The sequence below is a fragment of the Bubalus bubalis genome, chromosome 6 (assembly GCF_019923935.1).
Source record: "Bubalus bubalis isolate 160015118507 breed Murrah chromosome 6, NDDB_SH_1, whole genome shotgun sequence".
Lineage (NCBI taxonomy): Eukaryota > Metazoa > Chordata > Mammalia > Artiodactyla > Bovidae > Bubalus > Bubalus bubalis.
The window spans coordinates 9,363,642-9,374,225 of NC_059162.1; the positions used below are offsets into that span (position 1 = coordinate 9,363,642).

The window sequence follows — 10,584 nt, forward strand, 5'->3', positions numbered from 1 at the left end:
CTTTCTCAGACTTTTAGAAGAACATTGGGGTGCATGTATCTTTTCAAATTAGTGTTTTCATTTTGGGGGGGGTATCTGTTTAGGAATGGAATTGCTGGGTTCTATGGTAGTTCTATTTTTAGTTTTTTGAGGAAACTCCATACTGATTTCTACAATGGCTGCACCAATTCACATTCCCACAGTATACAGGAGTTCCTTTTTATCCCCCCCACCCCCCTGCCAACATTTGTCACTTGTGTTCTTTTTGATGACGGTCATTCTGACTGGTTTGAGGTGATAGTTCATTGTGATTTTAATTTGCATTTCTCTGAATATTAATGATGATGAGCATCATTTCATGTGCCTGTAGATCATTTGTATGTTTTCTTTGGAAAAATGCCTATTAAGGTCCTCTATTTTTTAACTGAGTTTTTTTATATTGAGTTGTATTAGTTCTTCATATATTTTAGATATTAACCCCTTATCAAACATATCATTTGCAAACATCTTCTCCCATTCGGTAGACTGCCTTTTCATTTTGTTAACAGTTTCCTTTGCTATGCTAAAGCTTTTGAGTTTGGTTAGATCCCATTTGTTTATTTTTGCTTTTGTTTCCCTTGCCTGAGGGGCAGACCCAAAAAGATACTGCTAAGACCTATGTCAAAAAGCATACTGTTTTCTTCTAGGAGTTTTATGGTTTCTGTTTCTACATTTAAGTCTTTATTCCATTTTGAGTTTATTTTTGTATGTGGTGTAAGTGTTCTAATTTCATTCTTTTACATGTAGCTAATATTCCTAGCACCACATACTGAAGAGGTTGTCTTTTCCCCTTACTTCCTTTATCATAAATTAATTGCCCCTAAGTGCATGAATTTATATCTGAGCTCTCTATTCTATGACTGTTTTTATTACCATACCAGACCCATACTGTTTTGATTACTATAGCTTTGTAGTCATAGTCTGAAGTAAAGGAGTATGATACCTCCAGCTTTGTTCTTTTTTTTCAAGGTTGATTTAGCTACTCAGGGTATTTTGTAGTTGCATATATATTTCAGGATTATTTTTCTAGTTCTGTGGAAAATGTCATGTCTATTTTGATAGGGATTGCATTAAATCTGTAGACTGTTTTGAGTTGTATGGACATTTTAACAATATTAATTATTCCATTCTTTTGGATTCAGTGGGAAAAGGCGAAGATGGGATGATTTGAGAGAATAGCTTTGAAGCATGTACATTACCATACGTAAAACAAATTGCCAGTGCACATTCCATGCATGAAGCAGGGCAACCAAAGCCGGTGCTCTGGGACAATCCAGAGGGATAAGGTGGGGAGGAAGGTGGGTTAGGATGAGGGGGGCACATATATACCTGCAGCCAATTCATGTTGATGTATGGCAGAAGCCAGCAAAATGTTGTAAAGTAATTATCCTACAATTAAAATTAATTAATTAATTTTTAAGAAGTCTTCCATTCTATGAACATGATATAACTTTCCATTTACTTGTACTATCTTCAGTTTCCTTCATTAGTGTTTTATGGTTTTCAGAGTATATGTCTTTCACTTCCTTGGATAAGTTTATTCCTAGATATTCTCTTCTTTCCCTCTCTCTTTTTTATTTTATTCTTAAAACAAAAGGTTTATTTGTTTAAAACTTTTATTTTAGTTACCATTGCTGACCTGAATAAAGTAACTCCTTCATTAATCAAGGAAACCTATTGACAAAGTCCTAAAGTCCCATGATTTTAACACTCACTTTTTAGCAATTATTTGGACACAGTTTCCTTATTGAAGAGAAAGAGAGGCTCTTCCTGGTCAAAAAGTTTTTGTATCCCTTGTTTTCAAGCAGAAGTTTTTCCATGGAGCTAAAATGACATTTTTATCAAAGGAAACCTTCCAAGTTGGCTCCTCTTGGTTAGGTTCCTATTATAAGGTCCCATTACTCTTTCATTACATTCAGTATTTTGTTATCAATACCTGTGAACAAAGACCACATCTGTAGTATTCATTGCCATATCACCAATACCTAGCATAGTTCCTGACACATAGAAGATACTCAACAATTATTTGTTGAGTGAAAAACACTGGACACATATAAAGAAGCTTCCACAGCATCAACCACAAGATCATTATGATCTCAAAGACTGCATAGTAATTGCAATGACTTTCATAAAGAAACTTGAGAAGGCATTTATTGGTATATTCAATTCTTGATGCATGGTGGTAGTTTACTTTCATTCTATACATATGTTCAGTTCAGTTCAGTTCAGTCTCTCAGTCGTGTCCGACTCTTTGCGACCCCATGAATCGCAGCATGCCAGGCCTCCCTGTCCATCACCAACTCCCGGAGTTCACTCAGACTCACGTCCATCAAGTAAGTGATGCCATCCAGCCATCTTATCCTTTGTCATCCCCTTCTCCTCCTGCCCTCAATCCCTCCCAGCATCAGAGTCTTTTCCAATGAGTCAACTCTTTGCATGAGGTGGCCAAAGTATTGGAGTTTCAGTTTTAACATCAGTCCTTCCAAAGAACACCCAGGACTGATCTCCTTTAGAATGGACTGGTTGGATCTCCCTGCAGTCCAAGGGACTCTCAAGAGTCTTCTCCAACACCACAGTTCGGAAACATCATGCTTCGGTGCTCAGCTTTCTTCACAGTCCAACTTTCAAATCCATACATGACTACTGGAAAAACCATAGCCTTGACTAGACGGACCTTTGTTGGCAAAGTAATGTCTCTGCTTTTGAATATGCTATCTAGGTTGGTCATAACTTTCCTTCCAAGGAGTAAGTGTCTTTTAATTTCATGGCTGCAATCACCATCTGCAGTGATTTTGGAGCCCAAAAAAATAAAGTCTGATACCGTTTCCACTGTTTCCCCGTCTAGTTCCCATGAAGTGATGGGATCAGATGCCATGATCTTAGTTTTCTGAATGCTGAGCTTTAAGCCAACTTTTTCACTCTCCTCTTTCCCTCTCATCAAGAGGCTTTTTAGTTCCTCTTCACTTTCTGCCATAAGGGTGGTGTCATCTGCATATCTGAGGTTATTGATATTTCTCCCAGCAATCTTGATTCCAGCTTGTGCTTCTTCCAGCCCACCATTTCTCATGATGTACACTGAATATAAGTTAAATAAGCAGGGTGACAATATACAGCCTTGACGTACTCCTTTTCCTATTTGGAACCAGTCTGTTGCTCCTCTGTCCACTGTCTCCCAGAATTTACTCAAATTCATGTCCATTGAGTCAGTGATACTATCTAACCATCTCATCCTCTGCTGCCCACTTCTCTTTTGCCTTCAGTCTTTCCCAGTAACAGGATCATTTCCAATGAGTTATCTCTTCACATTAGTTAGGCAAAGCACTGGAATTTCAGCTTCCAGCATCAGCCGTCCCAATGAATATTCAAGGTTGATTTCCTTTAGGATTGACCTGTTTGATCTCCTTTCACCCCAAGATACTTTCCAGAATCTTCTCCAGCACCACAGTTTAAAGACATCAATTCTTTGGCACGCAATCTTCTTTATGATCCAACTCTCACATCTGTACATGACTACTGGAAAACTATATGGACTTTGTCAGCACAGTGGTGATATCTGTGTGTGTGTGTGTGTGTGTGTGTGTGTATATATATATATATATATATATATATATATATATAGTATTTCAGTCACTCAGTCATGTCTGACTCTTTAAGATCCCATGCACTGCAGGATGCCAGGCTTCCCTGTCCATCACCAATTCCCAGAACTTGCTCAAACTCATGTCCATCGAGTTGGATCTCCTTGCAGTCCAAGGGACTCTTAAGAGTTTTGTCCAACACCACAGTGAAAAAGCATCAATTTTTTGGCGCTCAGCTTTCTTTATAGTCCAACTGTCACATCCATACGTGACTACTAGAAAAACCATAATTTGACTACACAGATGTTTGCTGGCAAAGTAATATCTCTGCTTTTAATATGCTGTCTTGGTTGGTCATAGCTTTTCTTCCAAGGAGCAAGCGTCCTTTAATTTCAGGGCTGCAGTCACCCTATGCAGTGATTTTGGAGCCCAAGAAAATAAAGTCTGTCACTGGTTCCACTGTTTCCCCATCTATTTCCCATGAAGTGATGGAACCAGATGCCATGATCTTAGTTTTTTGAATATTGAGTTTTAAGGCAACTTTTTCACTTTCCTCTTTCACTTTCACCAAGAGACTCTTCAGTTCTTCACTTTCTGCCATAAGGGTGGTGTCATCTGAATATCTGAGGTTATTGATATTTTTCCCGGAAATCTTGATTCCAGCTTGTGCTTCCTCCAGGCAAGCGTTTCTCATGATGTACTCTGAATATAAGTTAAATAAGCAGGGTGACAATATACAGCCTTGACGTACTCCTTTCCCGATTTGGAACCAGTCTGTTGTTCCATGTCCAGTTCTAACTGTTGCTTCTTGACTTGCATACAGATTTCTCAGGAGGCAGCTCGGGTGGTCTGGTATTCCCATCTCTTTCAGAATTTTCCAGTTTATTGTGAACCACACAGTCAAAGGCTTTTGCATAGTCAATAAAGCAGAAGAAGATGTTTTTCTGGTATTCTCTTGCTTTTTCGATGATCCAGCAGATATTGGTGATTTGATCTCTGGCTCTTCTGCCTTTTCTAAAACCAGCTTGAACATTTGGAAGTTCATGGTTCACATATTGTTGAAGCCTGGCTTGGAGAATTTTGAGCATTACTTTACTAGCGTGTGAGATGAGTGCAATTGTGCGGTAGTTTGAGCATTCTTTGGCATTGCCTTTCTTTGGGATTGGAATGATAACTGACCTTTTCCAGTCCTGTGGCCACTGCTGAGTTTTCCAAACTTGCTGGCATATTGAGTGCAGCACTTTCACAGCATCATCTTTTAGGTTTTGAAATAACTCAGCTGGAATTTCATCACCTCCACTAGCTTTGTTCATAGTGATGCTTTCTAAGGCCCACTTGACTTCACATTCCCAGGATGTCTAGCTCTAGGTGGGTGATCACACCATTGTGGTTATCTTGGTGATGAAGATCTTTTTTGTACAGTTCTTCTGTGTATTTTTGCCACCTTTTCTTAATAGCTTCTGTTTCTGTTAGGTCCATACCATTTCTGTCCTTTATTGTGCCCATCTTTGCATGAAATATTCCCTTGGTATCTCTAATTTTCTTGAAGAGATCTCCAGTCTTCCCCATACTATAGTTTTCTCCTATTTCTTTGCATTGGTCACTGAGGAAGTCTTTCTTATCTCTCCTTGCTGTCTTTGGAACTCTGCATTCAGATGAGTCTGTCTTTCCTTTTCTCCTTGGCCTTTCATGTCTCTTCTTTTCTCAGCTACTTGTAAGTCCTCCTTAGACAACTATTTTGCCTTTTTGCATTTCTTTTTCTTGGGGATGGTCTTTATCCCTGCCTCCTGTACAATGTCATGAACCTCCATCCATAGATCTTCAGGCACTACATCTATCAGATCTAATCCCTTGAATCTATTTCTCACTTTCACTCTATAATCATAAGGGATTTGATTGAGGTCATACCTGAATGGTCTAGTGGTTTTCCCTACTTTCTTCAATATAAGTCTGAATTTGGCAATAAGGAGTTCATGATCTGAGCCACAGTCAGCTCCTGGTCTTGTTTTTGCTGACTGTATAGAGCTTCTCCATCTTTGGCTACAAAGAATATAATCAATCTGATTTTGGTATTGATCATCAGGTGATGTCCATATGTAGAATCTTCTCTTTTGTTGTTGGAAGAGGGTGTTTGTTATGACCAGTACATTCTCTTGGCAAAACTCTGTAGGCCTTTGCCCTGCTTCATTTTGTACTCCAAGGCCAAATTTGTCTGTTACTCCAGGTATCTCTTGAATTCCTACTTTTGCATCCCAGTCCCCTATAATGAAAAGGATATCTTTTGGGGGTGTTAGTTCTAGAAGATTCTAGAAGGTCTTCAGAACCATTCAACTTCAGCTTCTTCAGCATATTAGTGAGGGCATAGACTTGGATTACTGTGATATTGAATGGTTTACCTTGGAAACGAACAAAGATCTTTTGTCATTTTGGAGGTTGTATCCAAGAACTGCATTTTGGACACTTTTGTTGACTATGAGGTCTTCTCCATTTTTTTTTAAGGGATTCTTGCCTATAGTATTAGATATAATGGTATTCTGAGTTAAATTTGCCCATTCCAGTCCATTTTAGTTCACTGATTCATAAAATGCCAGTGTTCACTCTTGCCATCTCCTGTTTGACCACTTCCAATTTACCTTGATTTATGGACCTAACATTCCAGGTTCCTATGCAATATTGTTCTTTACAGCATCAGACTTTACTTCCATCACCAGTCACATCCACAACTGGGCATTGTTTTGCTTTGGCTCTGTTTCTTTATTCTTTCTGGAGTTATTTCTCCACTGATCTCCAGTAGCATATTGGGCACTACCAACCTGGAGAGTTCATCCTTCAGTATCAAATCTTTTTGCCTTCTCATACTGTTCATGGGGTTCTCAAGGCAAGAATACTGAAGTGGTTTGCCATTCCCTTCTCCAATGGACCACATTTTGTCAGAACTCTCCACCACGACCCATCCATCTTGGGTGGCCCTACACAGCATGGCTCATAGTTTCATTGAGTTAGACAAGGCTGTGGTCCTTCTGATCACTTTAATTAGTTTTCTGGGATTGTGGTTTTCATTCTGTTTGCCCTCTGATGGATAAGGATAAGAGGCTTGTGGAAGCTTCCTGATGGGAGAGACTGACTGTGGGAGAAACTGGGTCTTGTTCTGATGGGCGGGGCCATGCTCAGTAAATCTTTAATCCAATATTCTATTGAAGGGTGGAGCTGTGTTCCCTCCCTGTTGTTTGACCTGGGACCAAACTATGGTGATATCATATATAAATATAGTTAGTTTTTTAATTAGTTAGTAAGTTTTGGCTGTGCCGGGTCTTTGCTGATGCTTGGGCTTTCCTCGAGTTGTAGCAAGCAGGGACTACTCCAGTAGTCGTGAGAAGTTGTGCAGTGCACAGGCTGCTCTTTGTGGTGGTTTCTCTTGTTGTGGAGCACTGGCTTTAGAGCATTGCAGGCTTCATAAGCTGCGGCAATAGTTGTAGTGCAGTAGTTGTGGCCCTGGGGCTCTAGAACACGGGCTCAATGGTTGTGGTGTATGGGCTTAGTTGCTCCATGGCATGTGGAATCTTCCTGCAGCAGGGATCAAATTCATGTCTTCTACATTGGCAGGCAGATTCTTTACCACTGAGCCACCAAGAAAGACCTGATATCTCTGCTTTTGAATATGCTGTCTTTGGTTTGTCATAGCTTTCCTTCCAAGGAGCAAGTGTCTTTTAATTTCAAAGCTGTAGTCACTACATGCAATGATTTTGGAGCCCAAGAAAATAAAATCTGGCACTGCTTCCTCTTTTCCCCTTTCTATTTGCCATGAAATGATGGGACCAGATGACATGACCTTAGCTGGGTTTTTTTAAATATTGAGTTTCAAGCCAATTCTTTCACTCTCTTCTTACACCTTCATCAAGAAGCTCTTTAGTTCCTCTTCACTTTCTGCCATTAAAGCAGTATCATCTGCATTTCTGAGGTTGTTTATATTTCTCCAGGTAATCTTCATTCCTGGAGAATCAACTGGAAAAGGTCAGTTTTCATTCCAATCCCAAAGAAAGGCAAAGCCAAAGAATGCTCAAACTACCGCACAGTTGCACTCATCTCACACACTAGAAAAGTAATGCTCAAAATTCTCCAAGCCAGGCTTCAACAATATGTGAACTGTGAACTTCCAGAAGTTCAAGCTGGTTTTAGAAAAGGCAGAGGAACCAGAGATCAAATTGTCAACATCTGCTGGATCATCGAAAAAACAAGAAAGTTCCAGAAAAACATCTATTTCTGCTTTATTGACTATGCAAAAGCCTTTGACAGTGTGGATCACAATAAACTGTGGAAAATTCTGAAAGAGATGGGAATACCAGACCACCTGACCTGCCTCTAGAGAAACCTGTATGCAGGTCAGGAAGCAACAGTTAGAACTGAACATGGAGCAACAGACTGGTTCCAAATAGGAAAAGGAGTACGTCAAGGCTGTATATTGTCACCCTGCTTATTTAACTTATATTCAGAGTACATCATGAGAAATGGTGGGTTGGAAGAAGCACAAGCTGGAATCAAGACTGCCGGGAGAAATATCAATAACCTCAGATATGAAGATGACACCACCCTTATGCCAGAAAGTGAAGAAGAACTAAAAAGCCTCTTGATTAAAGGGAAAGAGGAGAGTAAAAAAGTTGGCTTAAAGCTCAACATTCAGAAAACTAAGATCATGGCATCTGGTCCCATCACTTCATGGGAAATAGATGGGGAAACAGTGGAAACAGTATCAGACTTTATTTTTTTGGGCTCCAAAATCACTGCAGATGGTGATTGCAGCCATGAAATTAAAAGATGCTTACTCCTTGGAAGGAAAGTTATGACCAACCTATATAGCATATTCAAAAGCAGAGACAGGTCACCGCCGCAGAGCGGACCTGAGGCCATCAGATCAAGGAGCGCAGTGACGGGAAGGGTTGGGTCTATGGTCTCTCTGTGCACCGCTCCAGAGGCTGGCGCTTTTTTATCAGAGCAAGCTGTGTTCCATGGCAGGGAACTTTTGGCAGAGCTCCCACTATTTACAATGGATTTTGGACAAACAAGATCTGTTGAAGGAATGCCAAAAAGATTTAAAGTTTCTCTCGGAATAAGAGTATGGGAAATTACAGATATTTTTTACAAACGTTATCCAAGCATTAGGTGAACATCTTAAATTAAGACAAGTTATTGCCACTGCTACAGTCTATTTCAAGAGATTCTATGCAAGGTATTCTCTGAAAAGTATAGATCCTGTATTAATGAGTCCTACATGTGTGTTTTTGGCATCCAAAGTAGAGGAATTTGGAGTAGTATCAAATACAAGATTGATTGCTGCTGCTACTTCTGTATTGAAAACTAGATTTTCATATGCCTTTCTAAAGGAATTTCCTTATAAGATGAACCATGTATTAGACTGTGAATTCTATCTTTTAGAATTAATGGATTGTTGCTTGATAGTGTATCATCCTTATAGACCTTTGTTCCAGTATGTGCAGGACATGGGCCAAGAAGACATACTGCTTCCCCTTGCTTGGAGGATAGTAAATGATACCTACAGAATGGATCTTTGCCTACTGTATCCTCCTTTCATGATAGCTTTAGCTTGCCTGCATGTAGCCTGTGTTGTACAGCAGAATGATGCCAAACATTGGTTTGCTGAGCTTTCTGTGGATATGGAGAAGATTTTGGAAATAATCAGGGTTATTTTAAAGTTGTATGAGCAGTGGAAAATTTTTGATGAGAGAAAAGAGAGGCAACTATTCTTAGTAAGATGCCGAAACCAAAACCTCCTCCAAACAGTGAAGGAGAGCAGGGTCCAAACGGAAGTCAGAACTCTAGCTACAGCCAATCTTAAAACATTCTGAAGAATTTCATAGTGGACCAGTTGGAAATAAACCACTGGACAGATTTCAGTAATGTCTTCAATGGAACACAAATGAAAATGAATAGCTTGTTTCTGTCAAGCATATTAGGAAGTGATTTTATTTTTGCAAAATGTTTTCCTTACCTAATTTGATTCTAATACATAATTGATTAAAGTCTATTGTTTATGAAAGTTTGGAAAGGTTCTAAGAGGACCTACAGACAGACAGACATAGAGTTTTGAAAATTAATAGCTTCTGATTAGTATAATTTTTCTTAATTTGGATAATAGAAATTTTAACTTTTTATTAAGCCAGAAAACATGAAACATAATTTGTTTAAAATTCTCTTTGGTCACTGAATGACCAAAAAAAGGAAATAAGTCAAATATATGAGGGTCTTTTTTTTTTCCCCTCCTTAAGTTAAACTTTAAAATTGTATTTAAGGAATCAAATCTTACAAAATTCTGGAAGATTTTGGTGATGATGATGATGATTTCAGGGAAATGAATCAATTACCTATGATTTTAAAATGTATTTTATGCTGGAGAGGGTGTGGAGAAAAGGGAACCCTCTTACACTGTTGGTGGGAATGCAAACTAGTACAGCCACTATGGAGAACAGTGTGGAGATTCCTTAAAAAACTGGAAATAGACCTGCCTTATGATCCAGCAATCCCACTGCTGGGCATACACACTGAGGAAACCAGAAGGGAAAGAGACACGTGTACCCCGATGTTCATCGCAGCACTGTTTATAATAGCCAGGACATGGAAGCAACCTAGATGTCCATCAGCAGGTGAATGGATAAGAAAGCTGTGGTACATATACACAATGGAGTATTACTCAGCCATTAAAAAGAATACATTTGAATCTGTTCTAATGAGGTGGATGAAACTGGAGCCTATTATACAGAGTGAAGTAAGCCAGAAAGAAAAACACCAATACTGTATACTAACGCATATATATGGAATTTAGAAAGATGGTAACAATAACCCTGTGTACGAGACAGCAAAAGAGACACTGATGTATAGAACAGTCTTATGGACTCTGTGAGAGAGGGAGAGGGTGGGAAGATTTGGGAGAATGGTATTGAAACATGTAAAATATCATGTATGAAACGAGTTGCCA

At 39.2% G+C, this 10,584-nt stretch overlaps 1 pseudogene; it reads left to right on the forward strand.

The window, feature by feature from the left end:
* The first annotated feature begins 8,593 nt into the window (after positions 1–8,593).
* Positions 8,594–9,812, forward strand: LOC102394942 (annotated as a pseudogene).
* Positions 9,813–10,584: the final 772 nt, after the last annotated feature.